This window comes from Elgaria multicarinata, chromosome 6, assembly GCF_023053635.1.
Source record: "Elgaria multicarinata webbii isolate HBS135686 ecotype San Diego chromosome 6, rElgMul1.1.pri, whole genome shotgun sequence".
Lineage (NCBI taxonomy): Eukaryota > Metazoa > Chordata > Lepidosauria > Squamata > Anguidae > Elgaria > Elgaria multicarinata.
In genome coordinates, this window is record NC_086176.1 from 39,932,541 (window position 1) to 39,948,800 (window position 16,260).

General features: G+C 38.6%; 1 long non-coding RNA gene across 1 annotated transcript in view; it reads left to right on the top strand.

Annotated features, from left to right (window-relative positions):
- The window catches only part of LOC134400241 (uncharacterized), a 338,732-nt gene that overhangs the window by 164,680 nt on the left and 157,792 nt on the right, over positions 1 to 16,260 (top strand). The window contains exon 3 of the long non-coding RNA XR_010025570.1: positions 11,967 to 12,008. This is a non-coding gene — a long non-coding RNA (uncharacterized LOC134400241). The remainder of the gene's footprint in view (positions 1 to 11,966; positions 12,009 to 16,260) is intronic.

Below are 16,260 nucleotides of genomic sequence, written 5' to 3' on the forward strand. Positions count from 1 at the left end.
TTCTCACTCATACAGCTTCCAAACCACGTGCCTCTCTCTCATCCAGTTTTCTTTGTCCTACTCATCACTTGATCCGCAACTCTTTCTCCTTCCATCCAATTGTACAGTTTGCACTCCAGTGACAGTCACAGCAAGTAGGGAAAGAGAAGGGGGGTCTCTCCCCATCCCTTCCTTGTTCATCATCTGCACTTGACATGCTGCTATGCAGCACATGAGGCCACAAATAGCTCCTGGAAAATGTCAGTAGCCACTGGGAAAACTACAATTCCTGAGGCTTGGCGCCCTCCGGTGGCGGATGTGCAGGAATTTCCTATTCCAGAATAGGGATGGTGACCACTCTTGCACCTTTTAGGTGATTGGCATAGCCAGAGCTCCTGCTCCTCATGAGTTTCACGGCTCACGAGTCTGGATATGGTATGCCTTTGGAGAGCCTCTTGCCTCATCTACTCAGGGTTTTACAGCTCTGCATGGGGATGACGTGGGGCGGTCTCCCCACACTCTCGAAGTGTTGTATAAAAAGGGTCTGGGTTACCCAACTCCTGGCTTAAGAGAGTGGCTCGCCCTTAAACCAGGCAAGTAGCCTGAAATTAGTACATATTGATTCTCACACTTTTCACATGCAGTTCCAGGGACAGGTTGAATCTCCTTTGTTGTTAAATAAAGAGGCCTTAGTTTATCCCAAGCTCTGGTGTCTGTGTCTTTATTCCATACTTCCTTCTCCACTCGCAACTACAATTCCCATGGAGCTACTTGAGGCTTGGCATGCTATATAGCAACATGTGGGTAATAGAGTGGGGGAGAAAAAATATCTCCCCCACTTTCCTATGAGTGCTTGCTTTCATCATTGAAGTTATGTTTCCTCCAGAGTTGGAAGGTTTGCCTTGGCTTCCTAACTTCATGGCTATACTGGACAAATACATGTAGGTGGAGAGGGTTGGTAGGTGAGTGCATGAAATCAAACATGAGGCAGGGTCTGGGAGAACCTGCCTACCACTAGTGGGAATTGTCTGTATTAATTTTTTAAAAAGTAAAGTAAGTTCCTACATTAATATAATTGCTTTATTTGGTACTTTAATACCGCAGTCCAATGCATACTTTGTTGGAAGAAAGTATTACTAAACTAAGTAGGACTTTTATCTAGAGATGCTCAGGATTCTTCTTCAGTTTCATCATTAATTGTGTTGTCATTTAAATTCATTTTCTAAATGGCATTGCAACCAAATACCTTCTGTTTGAAAAACAGATAGCATTGGCTGTTTCCTGCTTCCTTGTTTTCAGAAAAAGAGCAAAACAAGGATGCCTTTTATCACCCACCCTTTCCTTATGATGAAGATGTGATGCTGTTTTATAGTCTCATAAAGAAAATAAACCTATTGCATTTGGCATTATATTTTGTGCTCTCTGTATTAAGCAGGGTAATTCAAATCCAAAGAATGAGTGTAGATTTTACCACTTTGATGAGATTTTCTTCTTTGAAAACTTCAATTGAGCTTCAAGAAACATTTTGGCTGCAGTCCTGCATGGAGCTATGCCAACATATATAACTTTATCCAGGACTGCTGCCTAGGTAGTAATTTTGGAGATGAAAATGGAAAACAATGACATTTTTATCCAGTGAGTAATATGAAAAGTTGTTCTTTGCTACATCACTAGAATGACTTTGAAATAAACGGGAATTGGATGCCAAAACACTCAGCATTTAGTTCACAATTAAGGATAATTTTAAATTTCAAAAAAGCAAGGAATTGCAAGGATTATATTATTGATTTAATCTCCGCCACTTAATCAAAGAATTACTCTAAGCAACACATAATTATTAAAAACTAAACTGAACAGTGAACTCTATTAATATTGGAGAATATAATACATTTAAAAATCCAACACTAATTACAATATACAGCATGAATCATTTAAAGACAAAAAAGATGTTTTAAAAACCTCGTTGTAGTGATGCATGATCCACACTGGCCTCCAGACATTCAGCAAAATAATCCAGCCCCCAAATGAGGACCAGTAAGAACTGGACCCAACAGAGGCTTCCTATCACTCATGTTTCTTGCCCTTACTTACCTAATGATGCAATTATGGGGAGAATTCACAGTTTTCCTTAGGCTCCAGTCACTGTGTCATACACAATAATGCCTGAGAACCATTAGGAATTGTAGGATGTTTAATTCATATGGTTCCTGACGTCCCTTGCCTGAGCAATAACCAAGACTCAAAGGTTAGCTCTACTATGGAGTCAGCTGTGAACACACCACACTAGCACCTCATCATCCAGGTTGGGTAAAGGCAAAGGGGTTGTGAAGATTTTCAAAAATGATTTATGTTGGGTCTGCCTGCTTCAGATCTTAAATCAATCCAAATGATAAAGACCTATGAAATCCAGTGTCCAACCTCCCCCTTTCATGTGCTGTCAGAACTCTGACATCCTGAAAAGGAAATTATTGCATTGATGCTTAAAAGTCTGAAATTAAGGAGTGATTCACATTAAAGTTCAGAATTGGGAGAATTCCGGAATGAAGCCCCACATTTGCATATCTCAGTACAAGCTGCTGCAGAAAACAGCTCCAATTAAAAACAGCAATTCCCTCTGAATTGCATGCAGACCTTATTGGGCTCCCATTGCCCTCGGTGCCTTAGCATTGTATGCATGTTCTAGATATGGTTCCAGTTTTTCATACAAATATTTTCAAACATGAATGCTAGACAGTTGTTGGGCTTAAAAAGGTGCGGAGGTGGGGACTGGGAATGTCATAGGCCCTTTCTACACCCAAGGATTATCCCAGGAGAATGGAGGGATTGTTCCTGCCTGCACCCGGGATCCCCTGTGTGTTATTTGGATGTACAGGGATGATCCCGGGATGAACCTGGGGGGGGGGGGGAAGGCAGGCATAGAAACAGCTGGAGTCCACACAGCTTCAAGATTCTACTTCTATAGCAAAATTTCACCCATAGTCATAGCAGGCTTTGTTCAATGTATTCCAAGTATTTCTCTATTGTTCCTCTTTGCATTATGTACACCCTTATTTTAATTTCACTTCCAGTGTATCTAGGGATTTGTTTGTTTTATAATGGTAGTGAGGCAGAAAATAAAGGATATGTTGATCCCAGAATGGCTCAATAATATTTCCAAAATTTATGATCTAGGATACATTATACCCTCCAAATAAATCCCTCCTTAATTGCTAATAACCTTTATTCAGCATAGAATAGTGTCTGTGTTGCCATTAAAACCAATAGAATTTTGAAATAGCAAATAGGTTTCTTTGCTGAGTAATGGATCTTTCACATACAATACCCCTTCAGTAGACTGAAATGTTAACTTAAGTGGTGCTCTTCAGGAAAAGGAACCTGATTTAGCCCTTCAATCACATCTCTATTGAAGTTTAAGCAATAATGCTCTGGAAAGAGAAACTATTTGATTTCATAGTGTATGAACCAACCAAATAGCAGTATAGGTAGTAGTTTGTCTAGGTTATTAAGCATGATAACCGTGGTAATATAATAGAAATATACTGTAATGAAAGTCTTGGTTCACATATTTTAGGAACATAGATATGAGTTTATGAACCATTTTAACAAGCTCTGAGTTTCCACTTTGTGCCCCAAAATAACTTTGCTTTTGAACAAGTTCCATGTTTTATAAAATCAACACTTTAAAAGTATTTGTTCCATGCATGTTATGCAAAAACTGATTATATTAAAATGCTAGTTCAGCTCATATTTTATAGTTTGCAAAAGCCTTAGCTTAAATCAGTATAATGCAGTGGTTTGAATGTTGGACTGGCAATATCTGATTCAAATCCCCATATAGTTTAATGGCCTTGGGTCAATAAGTATTTCTCAGTCTAGCCTGCCTCACAGGATGATTATAAAGATTATTGTAGGAAACTATATACAGTGCCCTGAGATTCTTATTTTTTTATTATTATTATTTTATTTATTGCATTTCTACCGCCCAATAGCCGAAGCTCTCTGGGCAGTTTACAAAATTAAGACAATTCAAAGTATAAAACAACAGTATAAAACCATAATGTAAAATACAATATAAAAGCACAACCAAGATATTCTTGAAGGAAGGATAAGATAATAACAACAACAACAACAACAACAACAAAATAAATCAATGGGAAGGGTCTAAGGATGAGTGAATCAATCTATTTCTGTTATATGTCACCATTGTATATGTTGACACATGAATATATCCCATCTCTTTTCCAGAATATTCTGCAAATATTAATTTAAAAATCTGCATGAAAATGTGCAGAAAAAATAACATTTATGTGCATATTTAAAACCCAATTAGAAATCTATTATCTCTCAAAATACATATTTCGCAAATGTATTTTATCTAAAATATTAATATATACATACATACATACATACATACATATGTATTTAAATATTTAAAATATATTTTCTCTTAAAATAATTATTCTAAATGAACTTTCTCTCCAAGTATACATTTTTAAACATATTTTGATACATTATTAGTCAAATGTTCAGGAAGTGCAAAAGCCAGTGTTTTATTGTGTATTATTATTATTCCACCTTTTCTTCAATACTGGCACTCAAGGTGGATACTAGGACTCAAGGTGGATAATGTTAATTCATATCACACTTCACAAATTTCCTTCGGCATCCCTAGGAGGGACCCTAGTGTAGTGGTAGAGCACATGTTTTGCATGTAGAAAATTCCCCAGTTCAATCGCTGACAGCTCCAGTCAAAATGAAGGAACAGATAGCAAATTTCACCTTAAGTCTATCGATAGCCACTACCACTCAGAATAGGCAATTCTGGACTAGATGGACAAATAGTCTGATCAGATATAAAGTAGTTTCCTATGTTCCTAACCAAATATTTCTGAAATAACCCCCATTTAATTTTATTGGTAAGAACAATTTTTCAGTGGTTATAGAAAATCTCTAGTTTTCCTTTGCATTTGGAAGAGCCATTCTGCCATGCCTGGCAAGGTCTGGGCATGGGGAAGCATTTGCAAGCAGGAGAAGAAAGGAGACATGCCTTGCCCCAATTGGCCAGAAGCAGGTGGTGCCACTGAGCTGGGAGGGGTATACATGTTGGCCTATAAATAGGGTCTTACCCATCCCAGTTTCTTCTTTGTTCGTGCATCTCCCTCTCTCCCTTCCTCCCTCCCTGTAGACAGTGTGAGGTTTCTGGTCGCCATTCAGGGCCGAGTAGGAATTTTTTTGCTTATGTTCTAAATTGTTCATGGTTTTTTTTCACCTACTCCACACTGTAGGACAGCTTGGGAGTATAAATAGGTTGATTTGGCGTTGCTTGTTAATTTGGTCACATTTGATGATAGGCAGGAAGGAATGGGCATCCAGAGGGATTTTCTAATGGTGAACATTCACAGACACTGCTGCGGTGACTGGTAATTCCTGAGGGCTACAAATTTTGAGCTTTGTGGCCTGGCTTGGAGATAAGGATTACCTCTGAGGTCAACCTTTCTCATCCACTCATAGCCTTGAGGCATGCGTTGGGGGTGACACTGGAAGATCTCCCTATCCCAAATGGGGTGGCCAGTGGGAGGGCGAATTCTACAGCGCCGACTCATGGACCACGAATGGCTCACCCTGCTCAGAAAGGTCTGAACCAGGCCAAACTGGATGTCCCTTTAGGTTACCCCTTTGCAGATCTTTAAATAAATGTGGACCTGTTTAAACTCAAACTTCTGTGTGTCATCTCTTTATTTACTGACCTCTGTATTGCAAAAGGAATGGAAACAGTAAAGAAAGTGTGGTAAATGATTTGGGCAAATGTTTATGGAAGTTCTCAGACAAATGAGATGAGAACAAAATAAATAAGAACAGCCATTCTGAATCAGAGCAAGGATCCATCTAGTCCAACACTGTTCACACAGTGGCTAACAAGCTGTCAACTAGGGACCCACAAGCAGGACACAGTGCAACAGCACACACACACACACACACACACACACACACACACACACCATGTTCGCAGGAACTGGTGTACATAAGATTACTGCCTCTTATATTGGAGGTAGCACATAACCATCAGGACTAGTAGCCACTGATAGCCTTCTCCTCCAGGAATTTATCCAACCCCCTTTGGGTGTTAAAGATGGTGATGGATCTTTTTGCGGTGAGGGCTTTAGCACAGCTATTTTCCTTTTTAAAAAAATAAAAATAAATCCTTTTTAAAGAAGGTTGATTATTTCTGAAACTAATATGAGCTAACCCAGACACACTAGACATCACTGGAAGTTCCAGATCAACATCAGTCTCACTTTAGGAAACTGTTTTGTTCACCCTGTGGGATGACCTTTGCTGAGAAAGAGACAGGGGAAGTGCAACCCGTTGGTTCTCTTGGGCCTCTACGTAGTTTGTGATATCATCAACCATGGTATCCTTCTGGTATGGCTGTCTGGGTTGGGAGTTGGGGTCATATTTTACAGTGGTACCTATCCAGCTCGCATGACCAATTCCAGAATAGCCTAGCAGCAGTTATCTATTCCCTGGGAATCTTTCAGTTACATTGCTGCAGTGTGTTATACATGGGGCTACCTTTAAAAATTGTTTTGGAAACTGTAGTTAATCCAAAATAGAGCTGCTGAGTTATTAAATGGAGCTGGCTAATATGTGACGCTAGTGCTTTGTCAGCTGCATTGGCTGCCGGGCTCAATTGAAAGTGTTGACGGTTCACCTTAAAAGCCCAAAATGACTTCAGTATCTAAAGGAACATTTTCCCCATGTGATCTAAGGTAGCATCTGGCAAATGAATTTAGGTTGGGAGCTGCTAGAGGGAGAGCTTTTTCAGTTGTGGCACCCCACTTATAGAATGTCTTCTCCAAGAAGGCTTGCTTGGCACCAACAGTATTATCTTTTCAATGCCAAGCAAAGACATTCCTCTTCCAGGCATTTTATATTTAAGTTTCGATAGTTTAGATTTGAGAATTTGCACATGCAGTGGTAGTCTTCCCTCTCCCCCCTCCCTCCATCCCTCTCCCCCCGCCCCCGCTCTCTCAAACACACACACACACACACACACACACACACACATTTTGATCTGAAACACAGTTATGTCAGCACCAGGTTCCCTTGGAAAACCACATGCTTATGTATGCCTTCCAGAGTGAACAAACTCATTACATCCAGGTCACATGGCTTCTAATCAGCAGCACTTTTGTCTAGTTTGTTGTGATTTTCTTCTTCTTAACCTATCCCAGTCAGACAAGGAAATAAAAATGAAAAATAAAAGGACGAGAAGGTTGTCATCAACATATTGATGACACTGCACTCCAAATTGCTAGGTGATCTCCCCCAATGGCTGAATATAGATGTTAAAAAGCATTGGAGGCAAGATCAAACTTTAATTAATTCCCATGGGTCAAAGTAGGTCACCCAATACTACCCTGTTTGTGTCTATAAATAATAGCTAAGTAATGACAGCAACACTTAGAGAATTTTGTGGTGCCTATGCTCATTTTTATTCCTTTTTTTTAAAGTCGGCTTTAACATTAATCAAATTTTCAGAAAACATATACAGCAGCATGGATTGTAAATTTTGTTAAAAATGTAAACATGTGTAATCTGTCCTTATTCCAAGTGGGATTTCACAAAGACTAGTCTAGAAAATGATAATATATTGAACTTTGTGAATGCTGTCATACTTCGTTGCTCTGCTTTCAGAGGAAAATAACTAAAGGAGTCGGAATAAATATCTATTGCCAATAGAGAAGCAAGTCACTTGTGTGTCAACGTTTTGAAACTAGTACTGTCATGTGCCTCTTGTGAGTTTATGACATAGAAAGTGTGTAAATTATTAAACCATTAATTCTTGCCAATATTATAGGAATAGAAACGCATTGAAAAAAACAATTATTCATGTTTTAAAAAATAGTTAAAATGAAATTGAAAATTGTGTGAAATAGCCAAAGGACTTAAGACATAGAAAACATTTTATGTGGCAAACAGAAAAGCAACGTTTTTATAGTACACCACAAACCAAAGAACATTTATGGAACAATAAAGGGGCAAGGTCCCTAAAGATAGAGGCTCATGAAAGAAGGGGTGTTAAAGCATATTTTTTCTGCACCGATGCTTCGCATTATTGCAAATGCAGATTCTGATTTTATGGCTTTATTAAGACTTACGTAATGTTATGCATAATATTTTGTTAGTAAAATTAAATTGTTTGGTAGGCATGTGAAAAAGTAATCAGATACTAGTTAAGGATCCATAGCTATATAAAGTTCTTTACAGAGTATATAACCTCTTTGAAACCCACTTCGTTTGGTTACTTGAAGACAGAGAATATTCCAAGTCACAACTGCTTTTCCCCTCAGTTTTCTTGAACCCTCTTCTTGTGAGAACTGCATTTCCCCTCAGAGTTTTCTTCAACCCTCTTCCCACTGCTCTCCATAAACTTTGCAGAGAATAGGAGGAGCAGATTTTATGAGCAGGGGTGGTGCAGACAGGGCAGTGCAGAAAAGGTCCCATTGATACTTGATTGATCGAAAGTCAGCCTTTCACACTACCATTAAGTACAGAGCCTAATGACACCCCTGACATTGATGTCCGGTCAGAAACCCAGCAGGTTAGGCATCCAAGAATAAGAATGTTGGAAGACAAGAAATCACTGCTTTGTGGTGACTGTAGACTAGTGTTTCCCAAAATTCTGATCCATGAGGAACACTTGCACACACACATACACTGTTAGTGTGCAAATAGGCATTACTCGACTGGAGGAACTAATATGTTTCTTCATGAGTTCTAGGTATATGCCTCCTATTTGACAAAGGTATACCTAAAGCAGTAACTCATACATAGGCCTTAGCGAGACCTAAGGTTTATCCCAGAATTGTCCCTGCCTGCTCCGGGGATATCCTGTGTGACATTTACATGAAAAGGGAAGACCCCGGGACAATCCCGGGGTAAACCTCAGGTCTAGCTAAGGCCATAGTCACAAAATAGTGACATATGTACATGACTCATACAATAATAGAAGTATTTACCCTCAGAAGAAGTAATGGGCCAGATCTACAGCAAGCAGGATATAACTTTTCAAAAACGGTTTGGGAACGATAAATGGAATGTGTCCTGGGCCTGAACAATTGTCAAAACCATTATAATCCACTATAAAGGTGTGGATCCTGCCATGTACTATGAATGAGTGCTTCAGGCTCACAAAATCCTCTTAATTAATGGATTATTATTGAGCTCACAGGTCAAGAATTACCACATTATTCTCAGGATTTAGGAAATGTGCGCAATCAAGAATATAACTCAGGGAGGAATTATAACATGGAAAATCTGAAGGCAAACATTAGACAACAAAATCAAACCACTTTCAGATGACTATAGCATTGGTTTCCATTAGAGATGGGAGCATATTTGGAACTGGGGAAATTTGGAACAGAAACTCTTCCAGTTCAAAAGGCCTCACTCCAATATGCACTGAGCCCAGACACTTTTAATTCATGCTTGTCATATTGGGGTTCACTTTTCCCTCTGCTTCCAGTCAGCCCTTCTCTTTCTAATCTACTACCTTTTCTCCCCCATGATTTACTTCTCTGAAAGCCTCCATGTGAGCCACCCTCCCCATCCTGGTACCTAAAGCGCTGCAAAGGAAGGAGCCTTCATAAGCAAGAATAAAATCAAGTGCCCCAAAGGTCTTTGTTTTCCAATCTCCTGAAGCAGCAATTGCGGTATTCTAGGCACAAAGGAGGCTATGAACAGAAGCCTCCAAAGATGCCAGGTCACTGTTGTCATTGCCCCACAATCATGTAAGTTTGGGGAAAGTGAATTATCAGAGCAGTGTTTAGTGCTTCACAGTAGGGCTGTGCACATACCCCCCGTTTCATTTTGGAGCCCATTTCAGACCTTCCGAAACAGGTCCATTTAGTTTCAGGTTGTTTTGGGACACCCCCCCCCCCGTTTCATTTTGGATCCAAATCCGAAGAAAAATTCGGACCTCTGAAACGCTATTCAGATGCCATTTTTCCATTGACATGCATTGTCTGAAAGAAAAGCCTTACTTCATTTTTAATGATAGAACAATGACATTTGGTGAGTTTACAGATACCTTGGAGATGCTTATGTGTGTCCAATTTTAGACAGATCTTTCCATCGGTTTTCTTGCAATGTTTTTTTTAAAACAATGTGAGTTCCACAGTCTTTTCAAAGTGCTATAACTTCCTCATTTTTCCAGAAACACACATGTAACTTTGCATCATCATAGAATGTAAGCAGGGCTTGATACATGGCAATTTTGAAGCACATCCGCACATCCACTGATTTTTAGGATTATTTTAAAGATTTTACCCTCAAACCATCCCCCCATTTACAAAAAGCAAAGGAACAGAGGCAATACTAAGGACAGCCTGTACTTCCTCCTGCCAATTTAGGTAAGAACTTGTCAATCACAACTGCCAATATGTACAGAGCTTTCTGAACTTGGCTAAAACCCTTAAAATCACTAAAAGTCAGTGGATGGACCTATGTGCTTCAAAATTGCCATGCATCAAGCCCTTCTGAAGACCTACTATGGTGCTAATTTTCAGGTCTGTATCTGTAATTTCATTTCTTTGGGGGTGGGGAACTAGTCCTCAATGAGGTTTGAGTTGTAGAAATTCACTAAAAATCAGGGGATGAAGCCATGTGCTTCAATATTGCCATGCCTAAGGATATACTTAGAATCTATCACATTGTCAAGTTATGTGTCTTTACCTTTTAAAGTGACAGAGATAAATGCATTTTTGTAAATGGTGGATGGTTTGAGGGCAAAATCTTTAAAATAATCCTAAAAATCAGTGGATGTGCGGATGTGCTTCAAAATTGCCATGAATCAAGCCCTGACTAGGTTCTATCACAATGCAAAGTTACATGTGTGTTTCTGGAAAAATGAGAAAGTTATAGCACTTTGAAATAACTTACATTTTTAAAAATTCATTGCAAGAAAACCGATAGACAGATCTGTCTAAAATGGGACACGCATAAGTATCTCAAAGGTATGTGTAAGCTCACCAAATTTCAATGTTCTATAATTAAAAATAAAAAAGTTATAGGCTACTCTTAATTAGGGTTGCCATAGCAACAGGTCCACAATTAGGGAGTGCAACCACCTCCACTTTAAGGGATGCAGAAACCAGACAAAGCAATCCTGCTTTGGGCCTACCTTTCTTTGAGGATTTAGTTGCTGCCAGTGATGTAGCAATATACCCATTGAACATTATCTGTTCACAAGCCCAAGTTTCCTGGGGTAGAACAATATCAAAGGATTGGATGTAATTAATAAATGATCTGTCCCTAATCTTCCCCTTCCAGCCTGCTATGTTCCAAGAAAGTCATTTGAGCATGTGTGGAAGGTAAAAGTTAAAGGCATTTCTTTAGGCCAATGTAACCCTATGGCAAAACAAAACACAGTTTGAACTAAAATGACGTCCGAAGCTCTGAATACTTCCAAAATGTTTTGGATCGATCCACACCATTTCGGATAGTTTTGGACCTCAGCTGAATCATTTCAGATCCATTTCGGAATGGTCTGAAACACCCCTATTTATTTTGGATTCGGGGTTCGGATCCGAAACAGTGCACAGCCCAACTTCACAGGAGGATTGGGAAGGAAGGTATTTAGAACCTGCCTGACTCCTTATGGCATTATCCTGGATACAATGGGATTTCTATTCATTGGGTTCAAAGGGATTATACTGCTTTGTTAATTTATTCAGATCACAAAGGCTGCAAAAACTTTGCAGTGTTTTATTTTTATTTTTTTTAAGAATAAAATAGAAGTTCTTGGTTTGTAGCCAATATAATGAGTATCCATATAACTTGTAGCTATTTCTCTTGTTTACCTCTGATTAATATATTTCTATATATGTTTTGTGGATAATTGTTCCATAGACACAAAGCAATATGTTACCATAAACTGTAGATATATATTTTTTAATATATATATATATGTTTTACTATTTCAGGTTTTCCAGAAAGTGGATTGTGCTTTTACTCCTTTCATGTTGGTAAGTTTTTAATGTGCTTCTCCAAATTGAAATGCTTGTTGAATTAATGTCAGTTGTGGGCTATTCTCTGTTGGAAGTCATAGATAACACTTCACCTTTTGTCATACAAATCATTTGAACTTGATGTTTATGTTAGTGTGATAGAAATTATTCAGAATGGAGAAGTAGAGCCTGTGTTTTATATGCCATTAGAGTACCTCTCATATTTTCATAATATAGGGGCAGAATGAAAACTCAAGAGATAATTTACTCTTAGATTGCCTAATTTTGTTAAGAATACTGCTATCATTACAAATTCAAGGCGTCCATCAATGTTCAGGAATTCCAGTGTATACATAATGCCCCGGTGCCTGCAAGTGCCTCCCTAAGGTTAACAAAAGTGTTACATAACATTTCAACTTCTCCTTTACGTTGAGCTTTTTTCAACTGCTGCATTAAAAAAAATCAACAAGTTGCTCCGTTTGCCCAAAGTGTTACCATGTGAAATGAAACCAGCATGTATAAATGTCCAAATGTGTCATCTTCTTCTCTTGCCTTTCAGTCTAGTGACATATTACGTATTGTGAGATGTGGACTGGAAGGGAGGGGGGAGAAAGAAATTGGTGGCACGGAGGTTGCTAAATTAAACATACACGGTCAACCTGTCACATGTGTCAGGACCTTTTGCAGGGAATGTTGCCTTTGCCAAGTCTGAAAATAGTAGTATTTAAGTCAAGGAAAATGCTTCTTTTCTCATGGCGTTTGACACTGTCTTTGTTATGTTTCTTCTCTTCCTCAGAAGTGAATATAAATAAGGTTTTTAAAAATTGTTACAGGATGCAATTCAGGATGTTTCAAGATATTATAATTTCTGCTTTTGCCTGTTTGGCTTGTATTTTATTGGAAAATGTGTTATCAAGAGACTGTTTAATTCCGTTGTTTCATTGGGAAATAGCTGGATTTGTATTTGGAGGCCATTAACTGTGGATTTGCAAAGAGTACATAATTGAAAAAATAAATAATGATAATATAACATTATCCTACTTAAAATGGAAAATGTTTATTTTGCATATTCTTTATACAATGCTGCAATTCAAGATGAACTCAATTTCCATGATGTTGATTTTTTTTTTCCTAATAAAATTGCTAGAAGTAAAAAGTATGCATAGTAGAATTATTATGGTTCTCTTTAAAATTCCATATAAAAATGGAGATGAGAGATAGGTGGGAGTTGGCATGCCATTGAATAATACAGTACAAATGCAAGCATTATTATAGTGCTGTCAACTTCCCTAAGATAAACAATCGATTTTGCCATACATCAGGAGTCCCCAGCCTTTTTGGACCCGTGGGTACATTTGGGAATTTGAGAAAATGCCTAATCAATGGATACCCATGTTGATGTCTAACTGTTGTGTGTATGGATTTTAAGCTGTGTCTTATTCAAGAAAAATGTTTGCTTCGTGATTATGGGAAACTACAATGTATGTTTCTTTGATAAGGGATTGTCTAATTTAGCTAATTGCTGGCAATGCAATACTATTCAATAGTTGCTTCTTTTGGAAATGAGGTACACAGATAATTTTTGTCCTGGAACAGTCTTTAATATTCTTCCATGTAATGCTCTTTTAAATTATTTCCCTGCTTCATGGTCAGCCTAAATAGACTGTCCGCACCCTTTTGACAGCTAAAAGGCTGATAATACAACATTGGAAGGATAAACACTCACATTCAGATGGATACAGATTTAGGTATTTGGTCTGCTTTTGTTGAAACCTATGTATAATTGCTAGAAGGTTGTATGTTTTTCATGTGCATTCATTGCTATGGATATATACAAATACATGTCCATATATTAAAATAGTGGTGGGAAGTTTTAAAATGTTTGCACGTGCCCGCAGGCACCATGTTGGAGACTCCTTCATGGGTGCCATTGGGTGCCTGTGGATGCCATGGTGGCTGTAGATACTGTACTGGGGACCCCTGTCATACATGGTTTGAGTACATTTGGCTTTTGGTTTGGACAGGGTGGTCTCAGAAGAAAAGAAGCTTGGTGAGAAATCTCAAGAATAATGTATGGAGATAGGCTGATCTTGGTGCAGTACTGTTAATGGGAGTGGAGTGGCTTGGGAAATTCTTTGGCGTGGTTAATATTTACAAGCATAAAATATGACAGTTCAAGGAGTTTGGCTGAGCAAGTATTCATTTAGCTTGCTTTAAATCCAGTGACAATGATTAAGTGGAAGAAAAACTAATAACACATTTCCCCCATTACTGCTGTTTTCATGAAGATATTGTATTGTATGTACATAATGTAGAGTACTGTATTCTCAAGCACTTCAGCATGGAAATATTAGGTTATCAATATACTCTAGAAGTATCATTCAGTAACTCCAGAAGTGTACTAACATGTCATCCAAGAGATACATTTGAGGATCTCGATTGGACACATGTTATATTGATGATATCCTAGTGTTGATATCAATATAATGACAGGATGAAGCAAGTTCTAGAGAGATGGTATGGGAAGAGCCTTGAGGTTGAATAAAGGAAAATGCAAAATTGCTAAAATAAAAGATCTTTCATCTACTACTATTATTTTCTTTTTCTTTTGGTTAGTTTATACATGTTACAGGTGTTACAAAAAATAAAAAATAATAACAAACAAAAAGAGAAATTACGGAGTGCAAATAATGCATCATATGTAGAATTTTAACAATGCCCAAGGGCTTTTTATCCTAGAGTGTCTTGTCCAGAACAACATGGGGATAGGCATACTATGAGGTATAGAAGTCATAACGTATTTCCTGACAATTTTACTTAACATGTTAATTTCTATAGTAAGGCCATATCCCATACAAAGGTATACCATCCTCTAGAGAGCCAACATCAATGTCCTTAAAATTATTAGATTATAAAACATTTTTATGCTCATCAGCATAAAATATGTTATGAACAGCACTAATCTGGGAGCAGACTCAGTTGTTTCATGAATAATCACAAATATCTGATGAAATATGTTCCCCCAGAATCTTGTCACATATTTACAAATCCACATCATGTGTCAATAAATCCCACTCTTACCTCCACCAACATAGTGGAAGCACCCCTTTACTCTTTTAGGCCTTTACTAGACCAGGGGTTATCCCGGGCTGATACCTGGGATTGCCCCTGTGCGTCCAGATGACACACAGGGGATCCCGGGCTCAGGCAGGGATCAACCCACCCTGGTCCTGGGATAAAGCCTACCCCTTTGGGCCCGCTTTTTCTCATAGTCCCGAGACCGCAAGCATGTGGCCCATTTCATGCAATTACTTGCAAGGAGCCGGGAGCTGCACATGGGGCACAGCACTCCCCAGGAGTGCTGCACCCATCGGGGCAGGGTGGGGGGAGCAGGGAAACCCATTTTAAAAAACCCAAAAACCTTACCTTGGCGCACAAGCGTTTGTGCGCTTTGTTCCTTTAAAAAAATGGCGGACGCGACAGCTCTCTACTTGAGTCGCCTTGTGTTAGGTGTAGATGAGGGCGGGATCTCATGTTATTGACAACACAAGATCACCCCTCCTCCATCCTGGGATATCTGGTAGGTCTAGCAAAGGCCTTAGACATCTTTAACCAAAGAAGGGCTAAAACTTAATGCAACTAAAATACAGGCCGTTGCAGAGATGCCCAGTCTATGGAACAATGCCAATCTATAATAATGTTAGGGATGGTCACTTACCTAACAAAGTTTATTCCAAACATATATAATGGTTGGTGAAAGCACCATTCAAACATCTCATCACCTAAAGCTCTTTGCTTTACTGGATGTCAATCTGTGAAAGAGAATTTAAGCAGATGAACAAACTACTAATAAAAGTACTTACACTGAATTAAAATGTGAAAGAACTAATAACTGCCAGCAAATGCCAGTTCCATGGGATTACGTATTTCATTATTGCAGGAAGTTTTACCACTTGACTTACCTGTTGTCTGCCTATTGGCAAAGTACTGACAAATAAACAAAAGAGATGTGCAAATAGAAACGGGAATATCGGCAACAATTTTTGGATGCACAAGTTTCTCTGGCAGGGAAACAGTCCACAAACTGTTGGAGTCAATTTTGTACACCTTTGTATAATGCACCTCAATGAAGCTCAAGAAAGGAATTACATTTTGTGTTTAGTTTTTACATTTATATGCCGCCTTTTTTCCTCCAAGGAACCCAAGGCGGCATACATAATCTTCCTCCTCTCCATTTTATCCTCACAACAACAACCCTGTGAGGTGGGTT